Source organism: Borostomias antarcticus (genome assembly GCF_949987555.1).
Source record: "Borostomias antarcticus genome assembly, chromosome: 10".
In the NCBI taxonomy this organism is placed as follows: Eukaryota; Metazoa; Chordata; class Actinopteri; order Stomiiformes; family Stomiidae; genus Borostomias; species Borostomias antarcticus.
The window spans coordinates 12,018,697-12,032,091 of NC_140243.1; positions in this window are offsets into that span (position 1 = coordinate 12,018,697).

Genomic DNA, 13,395 nt, shown 5'->3' on the forward strand with positions numbered 1-13,395 from the left:
TTGGGGTTCAGTGTCTTGCTCTTCAGCACACTTCAGAAGCTGTGACCTCGCGATCCCCAGCCGGTCTCTCTACCTACTGAGCTACGTGCTGCACGTGAAGAGCGTCAGATCCGTTCTTCACGCTACGTCATCGTGGAGGTAATTTATCACCAGTGTTATCATTCATTGAGAAACGGAAGATTGGACACTTAGAAAATCATTAGACCTGTGCATTGGCCTAATATGCAGAAAATGGGGTTAAAAAGAGTTAGATCTTTCCTTCACGACATGGTCGTTGTGGATGTAATTGACCTGGAGCGATAGGCCTATCATTAATGGAGAAACGGAATCTGATTGGACACTTTTAGGAAAATCATTAGGCCTGCATTTGCCTAATATATAGAAAATGGGGTTTAAAGGGGTTAAATACTTTGAGAAACATCATAATGACATCCTTGAATCATTCCATGGTTATGGTGGTATTTTATCACATACAATAATCAGTGTGATTTATTGAGAAATTGATTCTTCTGAGTTGACCTTGTAACATATACATACGAAGTCTAGGGCCTATACGTAAGGCATGTGCGCAATTGTCAGCATAACCAGAGAATGAATTCGAATTGTTTAATTCTCATTTTATTTCAATATTCTACCCCTCATAAATAGTTTATCACGTTGCTTGATTGATTAAATGGTCGATTAATTCACCAATTTCTTTAGGCCACTCAGATTTAGATTTTATACGAATAACAGCTTCGTTAAAAGCTTGTCACATATGACGCGTGCGCTGTGTGGCTATAAAACAGTCAGTCATGGCCATGTTGGACGAATACCAGTGCAGTTACAGACTGGACTACAACCAACTCGTCACATTGTAAGTAGTTTATGGTATAGTCAAATAAAGTAAATTCCCTATCCTGTATTAATTGGAGACACACTTGGCTTTCTGTTGATACTTAATGAAGGCTATTGCCTCTGTACAATCATTTAGGGAACTTTTTTCTCATCACATTTGTAAATTATGAGTGCGTTATTATAACCTATAATATGTGCACTGAAAACCAAGGGGAATAATTGTATTCTTTAATCTGCTCATCAAATGGTTGTCCTGTCATAGAACCGGATGATGGTTACCGTCCCCGGCCGATGGAGGCATCTCCAGTGCCTGTGTGTCCTTCTGGCTCTCTGCCCCCCAAGCCCCCAGGATCAGCTTGGCGCATTGAAGCCACCATGGGCTTTCAGGCCAAGCTCGGTATTGCAAGTCACGTGACGGCATGCGGCCCAAGACCCTTATTTCCCATGGTTTGTGGATTATGATAGATAGGGCTAGAAAAGGAAAACAAAATTTGTCTGGGTATCATTCAGTATCAGAGACCAATCTAATCAATATAAACTTTTAATTCAATGGGGTTTTTTTGTTTTTGAAGCCACCAATACCTGTATCGAGCCCATTTGAAACATGTGCTGTGAACGAGCCTCGGGACGCTGGTCGCGCGTTCATGAGTCCTGCGAGCTCGGCGGAAAACCCGTCACCATAGGAAGACCCGCCCTACTCTGCCTCTGATTGGATAGAAAGTCATATGTAATGACGTCGGCTAACATTTGCTATGCTTTTAGCAATGAAGGTGCTATGATCATGCTAATCATAGATATGAACGTATGTCTATGATGCAAATTATCATGACATGTGGTTACTTTAGGACATCGTTGGAAAAGATCAAAAGGGTAGGTGGGTCAATGTTGAATAACTTAGCTAACATTATATAATGTTACATTTCTTTATATTAACGTCAACTATATTGATAGGCTAGGTAGCTATGCTAACGGTAGCTAATGCTAACGGCTTAGGGTTAACGTTAGTTAATGCTAACGTTACGTTCGGAGGTCTCAGATGTATTTCAATTTTAACATAATGTTGAGCATGCTCAATGTGACATTGTTCATACATTGATTACAGTCTGTAATCTTGTATGGCGTTATTTAGCTAAAGTGGGCTGATGCTTGCTGCTGCTACTATAGCATTTGCCACATTATACATCATATTAATCAAGCATGGTTATTGTTATTACCTGAAGGCATTATTACCATTGCAAGTAAGCATGCCATGTATATGCCATGCCTGAAAATCTAATTAATATTGTGATTCTTCCCCATCATAGCTCATTGTACACTGATATAATCATTCTCCTTGCTTTTGCTAATACTCATCTCTTTTATCAAACTTTATGCTAGGAAATAAATCTGGCTGTGATTCGTCACTAGTGCTCATCCAGGCTGTTGTCATCTCCCGCCTGGACTCCTGCAACTCCCTACTTGCTGCCATCCTGCAGCATTGGCCATCAGACTCCTGGAGAAAGCTGCTGCTGACCTGGTGTTCAACAGCCCCATGCTCTTCCATCCAGGGAGGGGGGTATAATTATTGGACAGGATACCCGACCATCATCCTCAGTGTTGATTGAGAGCTTGTGGTGGCTGTTTGTTGGTCTCTCCCCAGGTCAACCTAATGAGACCCTCCTTCATCTTCTTCCACAAGATAGACCTCTAGTAGACCGGCTAATACATTTCCAGTTCCAAAGTTTTTTTTCTCTGCTGTTTTGGGGTCCCTCTGAGGGTACCCGGCAGTGGCGGCTCCAGAGTATTTTTGTTGGCTAGGCGACGGTAGGGCTAATCCATACAGTGATGGGGCTCAAATTAATGTCAGAATTTCAATGTGAATACATACACAACAGAATTTCACCCTCCCCACTCCCAACAGCTAGACGTTTTTCGCACGCAAAATTACATGGAGAGCAACAGACATGGGCGGTCACCACTACTGAATTAGACAATAGGCTACTCACTCACTACGAACGTGATGTATGACAGAGAACGTTGATGGCGGATCTAAATGATCTCAGATCAGTGTAATATGTGACGCAGACCAACCCACGTTTCTTTGCTCTGATTAGCTTCAGGTCTATCCAAATGCATCTATTTAGGGTTAGGGTTAGGGGCCAAAATCCCAGAAAATTTTAGATTTAATGGATTTCATGCAACAACAAAAAAACTAAAGTAAAATGCATCAAATTTGCAATGTTTATTCATAAAAGAGATGTATGTGTTTTATTTCAAATAATGAATATTAATAACTCTTTTAAGGCATGCCAGAAAAACACACTTTTAATGAAAATACAATTAACCCCGTGCTGGATGAACCTTGCTGTACACCCATTGAGCCATCATACACACTGGCAGGTATATTAGGGTTAGGGTTATATACTGTGTGTGTGTGTGTGTGTGTGTGTGTGTGTGTGTGTGTGTGTGTGTGTGTGTGTGTGTGTGTGTGTGTGTGTGTGTGTGTGTGTGTGTGTGTGTGTGTGTGTGTGTGTGTGATGAAGATGAAGCAGCTCTAGCGAGCGAGCGCCATTAGGAAGAAGTTCTGGGAGAGTAGAAGACCTGTGGAGAACACGTCAGTATTGAACACTGCACACACAACCTTTTACATGTACATCTACTGTATACAGTAGTAGGCCTTTTTTGAAGTACACAATGTATTTTTTCAGAGAGTTTTGCAAATGGATGCTGTTGCAATCGCTCATGAATGTATCTTCATAGATGAGGCTGGGTTTACACTTGTTTTACATTAACCTGACAAAAGCAAGAGGGAGAAACATCATGGATCACTGAGGGGTAGCCCAGTGTCCATACCTCTGGGAGGGGTAGAGGGGAACTAGCCCAGTGTCCATGTCTCTGTCCATCCCATCTGGACACTGTGCCAGTCTCCTTCTTCTTGGGACTGCAGTGGATGGCTCAGAGCCTGTGTCTCAATCAGGTGGCAGCAGTCTGGCCACCGGGCAGGCGGAGCAGTGGTGGTGGTGAGGATGTTTCTCTTCACACTCTCCACCCCTGGACTGAACTCCTGCCTCTTCTTAGGAGACCTGAACCTCCCCGTGTTATTTTGTTTTACATGCATAGAAACAGAAGATAATATTGGTTGCTTTAACAGCAAATTAATAAAGATGATATCTAAGTTGATATCTAAAGCTGATTTGACACCTTATTGTAATGAAGAGCCAACGATCTCTAAAGAAAAACATCTTTATCAGGACGTGAACCCGGGACTACAGATCACTAGAGCAATGTCTTAACCAACACCTTAACCAATGTCTTAACCAATGTCTTATGTCTTAACCAATGTCTTAACCAACACCTTAACCAATAGCTTAACCAATGTCTTATGTCTTAACCAATGTCTTAACCAATGCCTTAACTAATGTCTTATGTCTTAACCAATGTCTTAACCAATGCCTTAACCAATGTCTTATGTTTTAACCAATGTCTTAACCAATGTCTTAGCCAATGCCTTAACCAATGTCTTACATCTTAACCAATGCCTTAACCAATGTCTTATGTCTTAACCAATGTCTTATGTCTTAAAGGAGTAGTAAAGGGGAAAATCATGTTTAGCCCTGTTTTAAGGTTACTTATGATCATATACAATGGTTCAGATCAAAAAGTTGACAAAACTAGCACTTTTGAGAAAGTCTGATAATTGCTCTACTGTGGGAGTACAATAACGTGGAGACGGTAGACGTAAGGCGAGTCGAGTCTAGCTATTTACTCTCACATAAAAAACAACAAAAGTTACAGCGCAGTCGAGGTAACAACAAAGTAGCAAGTATAAACAATGTAACCACTAACGTCTCCTCTCTCGTAGCCTAGCAACCCAGAAAGTATCCAACGCACAAGCTAAACACATCTGACATTTGTCTACATTTGAACTAGCTGTTAGTTCTCGTTCTGAATTCCTAACTCTCTGGTGAATGTCTCAATACTATGCAAATGTGTATCCACCACACAGACCCCCCCAGAATTCACCATATCAAAAAATACAGAACAGCAATATTACAGCCAACATGCAAACATAGGGAGAAAATAAACATGGTGGGGGACAGATAAGGCGGCCAAATTGGCTGCGCTTAACAGGCACAGGGGCAGGGATGGGTGTGGAGGTAGGCGCCGCCGTGGGGGCAGGGCCAGGTGAACTGGTCTGTCCAGATCAAAATGGGCAGGCTTGAGACGGTCCACTGCGACCCGCTCTGGCTTACCCCCCATGTCCACCACAAAGTTCTTGGGCCCCGTCTCCAGGACGCGGAAGGGATCCTTGGGAACGTAGAACTGAGGGAGGCAGTGGTGAGATGTGGGGACCGCCGCAAAAGCCTTGGTGCCTGCCTGGGGCCCAGTCCAATGAGAGGTAGACCAGGGAGTGGCTGCATCCGGAAGAAACTCCCCCGGAACCCGCAGTGGCTGGCCATAAACCAGCTTGGCAGATGAGGACTGGAGGTCTTCCTTGGGGGAAGAGCGTAGGCCGAGCATGACCCACGGGAGACGATCGACCCAGTTGCTGTCCATGAGGCTGGCCCGAAGTGCGGCTTTCATTGAGCGATGACACCGCTCGCACAGTCCATTGCCTTATGGGTTGTATGCTGTGGTGCGGTAGAGTTTAACCCCGAGGCCCTCAGCAACTGCAGTCCAGAGTTAAGATGTGAACTGCGGGCCACTGTCGGAGGTGAGGTCGGCAGGTGTGCCAAAACGGGCCACCCAGGACCCGATGAATGCCCGGGCCACCTCAGCAGATGTAGTTGAGGAGAGAGGAACAACTTCTGGCCACCTGGTGGTCCTGTCCACCATGGTGAGAAGGTGAGTGAAACCATGGGAGGGGGGCAGGGGGCCCACCAGATCACGTTCACATGGTTGAAACGCCTCTCTGGCACTAGAAACGGCACCAAAGGGGCTTTTTTATGGCGGTGCACCTTAGCGTGCTGGCACGCCACAGGAGCCAGCCCAGGTCTTGATGTCTTTCTTGAGGCCGGGCCAGACAAACTTAGCCGCCATCAGCCTAATAGACGCCTTCACACTAGGATGGGAAAGGCCATGGACAGCATCAAAAATGCAGAGCCGCCAGTCTGTGGGCACCATGGGGCGGGGTTGGCCCGTGGATATGTCGCAGAGGAGCGTGGTGTTAGCATCAAACACCACGTCTTCCAAACGCAACCCGGTAGTGGTCGTGCGGTAGGCCTGAATGTCTGAGTCCGTAGCCTGGTCTGAGGCCATGGCAGTGTAGTCAATCCCCAAATGCACGGATCCCACCACCACTCGGGAGAGGCAGTCAGCCACCAGATTGTCCTTTCCAGCCACATGCTAGATGTCTGTGGTGAACTCAGAGATGGCGGAGAGCTGACACTGCTGGCGCCCGGAACATGGTTCAGAGGTCTTGACCATGGCGAATGTCAGTGGCTTGTGGTCGACGAAGGCAGTGAAATGCGGCCATCCAACAGAAACCTGAAGTGGTGGCTCCCGGTCGAAGGTACTGTACTTCCTCTCATTGTCCCGAAGCTGTTTACTGAAGAAGGCGAGTGGTTGCGCAGGCGCCGCCCACCCACTGCTCGCACACCACCCCGACTGCGTAGTCTGAGGAATCTGTTGTGAGGGTGACTGGGGCAGTCGGAGATGGGTGTTCCAGTAATGCAGCATTGGCCAGCACAGCCTTGGCGCATGGACTATGCTGAGGAGGAGACGGAGACGGCTCCAGAGCCCATCGTGCCCCCCTCCTGTTTCGTTGCTGCCCTCACCTGGGAGGTTGAGTCTGCGGTTTCACAGGCCCAGCAGAACCAACCTGACCCAGGCATGTTGACGTTTCGTTCCCACGGCCGCCCGGTCCGTGGTGCTACAGTGGGCACACTCCTCTAAACTCACCTGCCATTCGGGGGTTCGCCGGACTCTGGAGTTCCTCCGTCGCCGCTACTGGTGGCCTACCATGGTGCCGGACACAAAGACTTTCGTTGGGGCATGTCCCACCTGTGCCAGGAACAAGACCTCCACTAAACCCCACTCGGGCCTCCTACGCCCCCTACCTGTCCCCAGTCGTCCCTGGTCTCACATAGCCCTGGATTTCGTCACGGGCTGCCCCTCTCTAAAGGTAACACCACTATTCTTGCTGTTATTGATCGTTTTATCGCCCTGCCTAAATTGCCCTCCGCTAAGGAGACCGCTGACATTATGGCCAGTCAGGTTTTTCGTCAACACTGCATTCCATTTAGACATTGTTTCAGACCGTGAACCCCAGTTTACCTCCCAGGTCTGGAAAGCTTTCTGTGCTGCCATCGGAGCCACTGTCAGTCTGTCGTCCGGATACCATCCCCAGACCAACGGGCAGACCGAGAGAGCCAACCAGGAGATGGAGGCCACGCTCCGTTGCATCACCTCGGCCAACCCCACCACCTGGAGTTCTCAGCTGCATTGGGTGGAGTATGCCCACAACACACTGATCAATGCATCCACTGGATTGTCCCCTTTTTTTGTGTTCTCTGGGATACCAGCCCCCCTTATTCCCAGAGCAGGAGACTGAGATAGCGGTTCCGAGCATGCAGCTCACCTCCACGCCTCCGCCCGATCTCAGCGAGCTGCCAACCGCTGGCGCACCCCTGCGCCCCGGTACACCCCCGGACAGCGGGTCTGGTTGCTAGCCAAGGACCTACCCCTCCAGACGGAGTCGAGGAAGCTGTCCCCCCGGTATGTCGGTCCTTTTGAAATCGAAGCCATCATCAACCTCTGTGCGGTTCGGTTCAGGCTACCTGCAAGTATGAGAGTCCACCCCACATTCCATGTGTCCCAAATAAAACCGGTGTCTACAAGCCCCTTGTGCCCCCCCGCTCCTGCCCCTCCGCCGCCTAGGCTCATTGATGACCATCCACCCTGGATGGTCCAGCGGCTGTTGGACGTATGGGGGGGAATTACTGTCACGCCCACGGCCTCTTCCTCTTGGGACGCTGGTAGGCTCTCCTCTCGGGACCCTGGAAAGGTTTCTCCCTCGAGTGTCTACTCCCGGGAACCTGGTAGGTTTTCTCCCTCGAGGCCTCTCGCCTGCACCCCCGGTGGTCAAGTCGTGCATTCCCTCCTGGGCTCAAGTGAGCTCACCTGCTCCTCATCAGGGGATAACAAGAGCGGCACACTTGACCCCCCTCAGCTAATCAACTGCAGTACATCTACCCTGATTCCCCACACCTCAATGCCAGATCAATTGTTGGACAACGTTAGTTGTGACTAGTCGTGTTCCTACTTTTTGCAAGTTGCTATTTTGCCGTCGGCGAGCTCTTTTCTAATCACCACTCTTTTGTGTCCCCGCAGTGCCGTGCCGCCAAACTAAGCCTGGGTCAGAGCCTCTCTTCCGGAGACAACAGCCCATGTTGTGGGCCTCCCTGAGTTTTCATTAAAAAACTATTATTTTTGCACTCCGTTGTCTGTGTCTGCCTACTGGCTCCCGCACCGCTTCCCGAGCGTAACATTATGTCTTAAACAATGTCTTAACCAATACCTTAACCAATGTCTTATGTCTTAACCAATGCCTTAAAGGAGTAGTAAAGGGAAAATGCATGTTTAGCCCTGTTTTAAGGTTACTTATGATCATATACAATGGTTCAGATCAAAACGTTGACATAACTATCCCTTTTGAGAAAGTCTGATAATTGCTCTACCACCGTTTTGGTCATACAATGGATGTGGATGGGCATCTTGAAAAATAATTCAAAAACATGTTAAACTCTCAATTGCAAAGACAAGAAACTCACCTAGGTATTAGTTGGCGTTCTGACATATAATTCACCATAAAGTAAGATTCTAGTTCATCTGGAAAGGCTTTTTAAAATATTTAGCATAGAACTATTTAGTCGCAGCACATACGTGTGTAAAATTCCGCAAACTAGGTAGCCTAGCAACATAAACAATAACAATAGCTACCGTAAATAGTTCCGCTTCCTGAATCACCTCTGCGGATTGATCTACACATCTACAACGGTCGCTTCAATACAAGTCAATGGATTTCATAAAATGATCAATAAAACCCTACAGGATTCATACTTTGCGGCGAATTTGATGTCAGAACACCAACGGACACCAATTACACCCTCTGTGAGCTTCTTGTCTTTGAAATCGAGTTTAACATGTTTTTGAATGATTTTTCAAGATGCCCATCCACATCCTTTGTATGACCAAAACGATGGTAGAGCAATTATCAACTTTCTCAAAAATGCTAGCTTTGTCAACGTTTTGATCCGAACCATTGTATATGATCATAAGTAACCTTAAAACAGGGCTAAACATGCATTTTCCCTTTACTACTCCTTTAACCAATGTCTTATGTCTTAACCAATGTCTTATGTCTTAACCAATGCCTTAACCAATGTCTTATGTCTTAACCAATGTCTTAACCAATGCCTTAACCAATGTCTTATGTCTTAACCAATGTCTTAACCAAGGCTTTAACAAATGTCTTAACCAATGTCTTAACCAATGTCTTATGTCTTAACCAATGCCTTAACCAATGTCTTGTCTTAACCAATGTCTTAACCAATGTCTCAACCAATGCCTTAACCAATGTCTTAACCAATGCCTTAACCAATGTCTTATGTCTTAACCAATGTCTTATGTCTTAACCAATGTCTTAACCAATGCCTTAACCAATGTCTTATGTCTTAACCAATGTCTTAACCAATGCCTTAACCAATGCCTTAACCAATGTCTTAACCAATGCCTTAACCAATGTCTTATGTCTTAACCAATGTCTTAACCAATGTCTTATGTCTTAACCAATGTCTTATGTCTTAACCAATGCCTTAACCAATGTCTTAACCAATGTCTTAACCAATGTCTTAATCAAAAGGGTGTTTTGCTGGCATGAAAGGGTTAATGTTCATTAGTTTGGAATCAGATACATTGCACATGACCTCCTTTATGGATGAACATTGGAGGAAGCAAATTTGATGCATTTGATTTGAGCATTTTGCATGCAATCTCATAAATTCCTATTTCTCTGGGATTTTGGGCATAAAGGGGTTAATATCTGAAAATGCTCCAGGGATATCACCGGGCACCCTCCTGTATGTTGAAGAGGGACCCCAAGATGCAAGAATCAGCAGAGATAAATAAAAATAAAAATAAAAACTTTACCCGACAAAACCAGGTTCAGCACCATGGCCCCCGGACTATTTGGTAGGTTAGTTAATATAATACAATTGTGCTCTACAGTGGTTAAATCGAGCTCTTACCGGATTTAATTCGTGTAGACCTATATTATTGTAGATAAAGCTACAGCCAGCGCACAGACCGAGAGAGACGAGGTTAAAACCACTTACATTACAACTATGCTAGCCTTCGCTTTAACTGACACCGTCTATGTAGCAGTCAGTCAAGGTATCAAACCTTTCCTCGATCCCGAGAAGGCGGGATGGATGGAAACTGATCCGGCTGAGGCCGGTACACCGACTATGAATCTGTGCTCGCCTTGCCTGACGGTGCAATGAGAGATGCGCATGTGATGCAAAAATCAAACACAGGACCCGGCTTCTCCTTTAGAAGATTCAGGATGGATTCTTTAGGCGTCAGACACACAAATGACCCAGTCTGAAGCCGGATCTCTCCACACCGACCGTGATCTACCTCTATTAAGAACGAGGGAGGGGGGGCTGTGTTATCTCATGACTTCGGCTCGGTGGGTCCTCCCACCGGTGACTGCCTATTTATACCGTTAACCGCGGCAGTTGGCCGTAATAAGAGGGGCGATTGGGAGATAGAAAGATAAATCACACCGAGGTAAGTTACCCTCAAGCTGCTGAGAGATGCTGATTCCTCCCGACGTGGTGCGAATGGTTATAGGATGTCGGTGAGTGTGTGTGACCTAAATTATTGCAAGGATGATGCCATAGACGCTATTCGCATGTGCTCCTTGTGTTGGATGGTGAGGATCTCCTAGTCAGACTGAGAGATGGTGAAGTGTAGCTACCGTAGTAGGCTACAGTGGACACTGTCCAAAAACGCGCTGCATGTATACCACATAAATATAACACAGGAAACGTATTAAATAGACTAGCCTACTTATTTCCAATTGCCTGTATGCCTACCCTGATAATTGTACAATTCACATTCACAAGGCCAGATGCTGACGAGTCTACTCTCACTTAGCCTAGGCCTTGTTAGTTGCAGTGATTTCTATAAATATTTGCGTCATTTTCGGCATTGTATGACCAGTATAATATGCTTTAATCCTGATGCCTTGGCAAGCAGTGTAGAAAATTGTCATTAGTTCAGAACCAACTGATGAAAAAGCCGAATGTCAGCTTTACCTACAATAAATGTACTTTGGTGAGTATATCAATTATTTTATTAAGTTTGTCCCATCTCCATCACCTTCTAAAAACGCCTCCAAAACCTCATGTTCAAACACAAGCACTTGCGCAAGCGCACAGACAGACAGACAGACAGACAGACAGACAGACAGACAGACAGACAGACAGACAGGCAGACAGACAGGCAGAAGCTTTAACTCTGGCCAGTGGCCATGCAGACATACCACCCAGACACAAAGGATTATTTACACAATAGTCATCTGGTGTTGCTCAGATCATGGCATGCAGTTCCACTGTACTTTAGGACTCATGTCACTGTTTTCCGTAGTCTCTTGATCAGCACTTTTTCAGGAGTAAGTACTGTAAGACCATACATTCTGTCTGTACATTTAGTGTCTGTTTTTCTTTAAGGCAAGAGAAGGTGCATAGCATGTCATCCAAAATAACACATTTTTGATATACAGAGAGCTACCTTATTATCATTAAGACTTAGCACTCACTATTATCAGAAGAGCATAAAAACATACAGATCTACACGCTTCAAACTGTCTTCATTCATGCTTTGTCTTAAGTTCCTAACCTTCAGTTAATCTTTTATTACACAATTTCCCTCTGTTTCTAACAGTCAGATGTCCCCAAACCTGCTGTTAGCGTATAGTATCATGTCACCTTTCCTACAGTCATAGAGCAGAACAGAACACCCCCCCCCCCTCCACCAACCCCTCCCTGTAGAGCAGCTCTCTGGGAGATATGAAGGATCAAACAAACATGAACACCCCCCCCCTCTCTCTCTCTCTCTCTCTCTCTCTCTCTCTCTCTGTGAGAGAGGTGTGTGGGTAGCTGGGAGCATGTGCAGTGGGGCGGTGCCGTGGAAACGCCAGCTTCTGTCAGTCAGCAGCGAGCACGGCCCGGCCCAAACAAAGCGTGGCCCGGCGCGGCCCAAACAGGCCACGCCACGTGTGGAATCTCTGTGCTTTTAGTGAAACGAGCAAACAGTCCAACGAGCAAAAAAAACCCGCTGGCTCACAGACCCAGATCAGGGGAGAGCAGAAGGGAGAGGACAGGGGGAGGCAGGGGGCTTTAGGCACAGAGAGCTATACTTCTGTCAGGAGAGTCGAGGGGTGTTTGGGTGAGGAAAGGGGTATTGGGAGAGGAGAGGGGTATTGGGGGAGGAGAGTAGAGGGGTATTGGGAGAGGAGAGGGGTATTGGGGGAGGAGAGTAGAGGGGTATTGGGGGAGGAGAGTACAGTATTGGAGCAGGTGGGGGGGCACGGCCCTTTGGACAGTCTGGATGCCACGGCCACATTCCCACTCCACCGGTGAAAAGGGCGGCAAAGACATAAACAGGCCGGGCGGGATTAGGGCTCGCTAGGAGGAATGATCAGGGGGGATTTGCCGTCCGGCGGGCGCACAATGGCTCTGTCGCATAACACACAAACACACACTCTGCGCTCAGTGGCATAGTTTCACAACAGACCTGAGCCACATCAATCTGATTACAACTTTCTTTTGTTTGGGAAGCGGCGACTGAGTTAGCAGAGGTTTGACTGAGTGAGCAGAGGTTTGACTGAGTGAGCAGAGGTTTGACTGAGTGAGCAGAGGTTTGACTGAGTTAGCAGAGGTTTGACTGAGTTAGCAGAGGTTTGACTGAGTGAGCAGAGGTTTGACTGAGTGAGCAGAGGTTTGACTGAGTGAGCAGAGGTTTGACTGAGTTAGCAGAGGTTTGACTGAGTTAGCAGAGGTTTGACTGAGTTAGCAAGGTTTGACTAAGTGAGCAGAGGTTTTCCTGAGTTAGCAGAGGTTTGACTGAGTTAGCAGAGGTTTGACTGAGTTAGCAGAGGTTTGACTGAGTTAGCAGAGGTTTGACTGAGTTAGCAGAGGTTTGACTGAGTTAGCAGAGGTTTGACTGAGTTAGCAGAGGTATGCCTCGCCGCTGGATGAACAGGCTGCTGCGTCTGGATGTGGGGGGCTGGCGACTGGCCAGACAAGAGGGGAGGGGCTTGTTTTGGTTGGGCTGGGTGTGTGCACGTGTATGTTTGTAGAGAGAGGGAGGGTCCTGACTGTGTGTGTGTGTGTGTGTTAGGGAGAGACAGAGCGAGGTGCGTACAATAACAGGATGAATAGAGGTTTTTTATTCCCTATGTGTGTAAGTCAGCTGATCGATACAGACAGAGGACGGGGATAACAACCACTACAGCAGAGGGCTGACAGTTTGAACCTGTCACAACAACACTGAGGGGACATGAGGATCTCC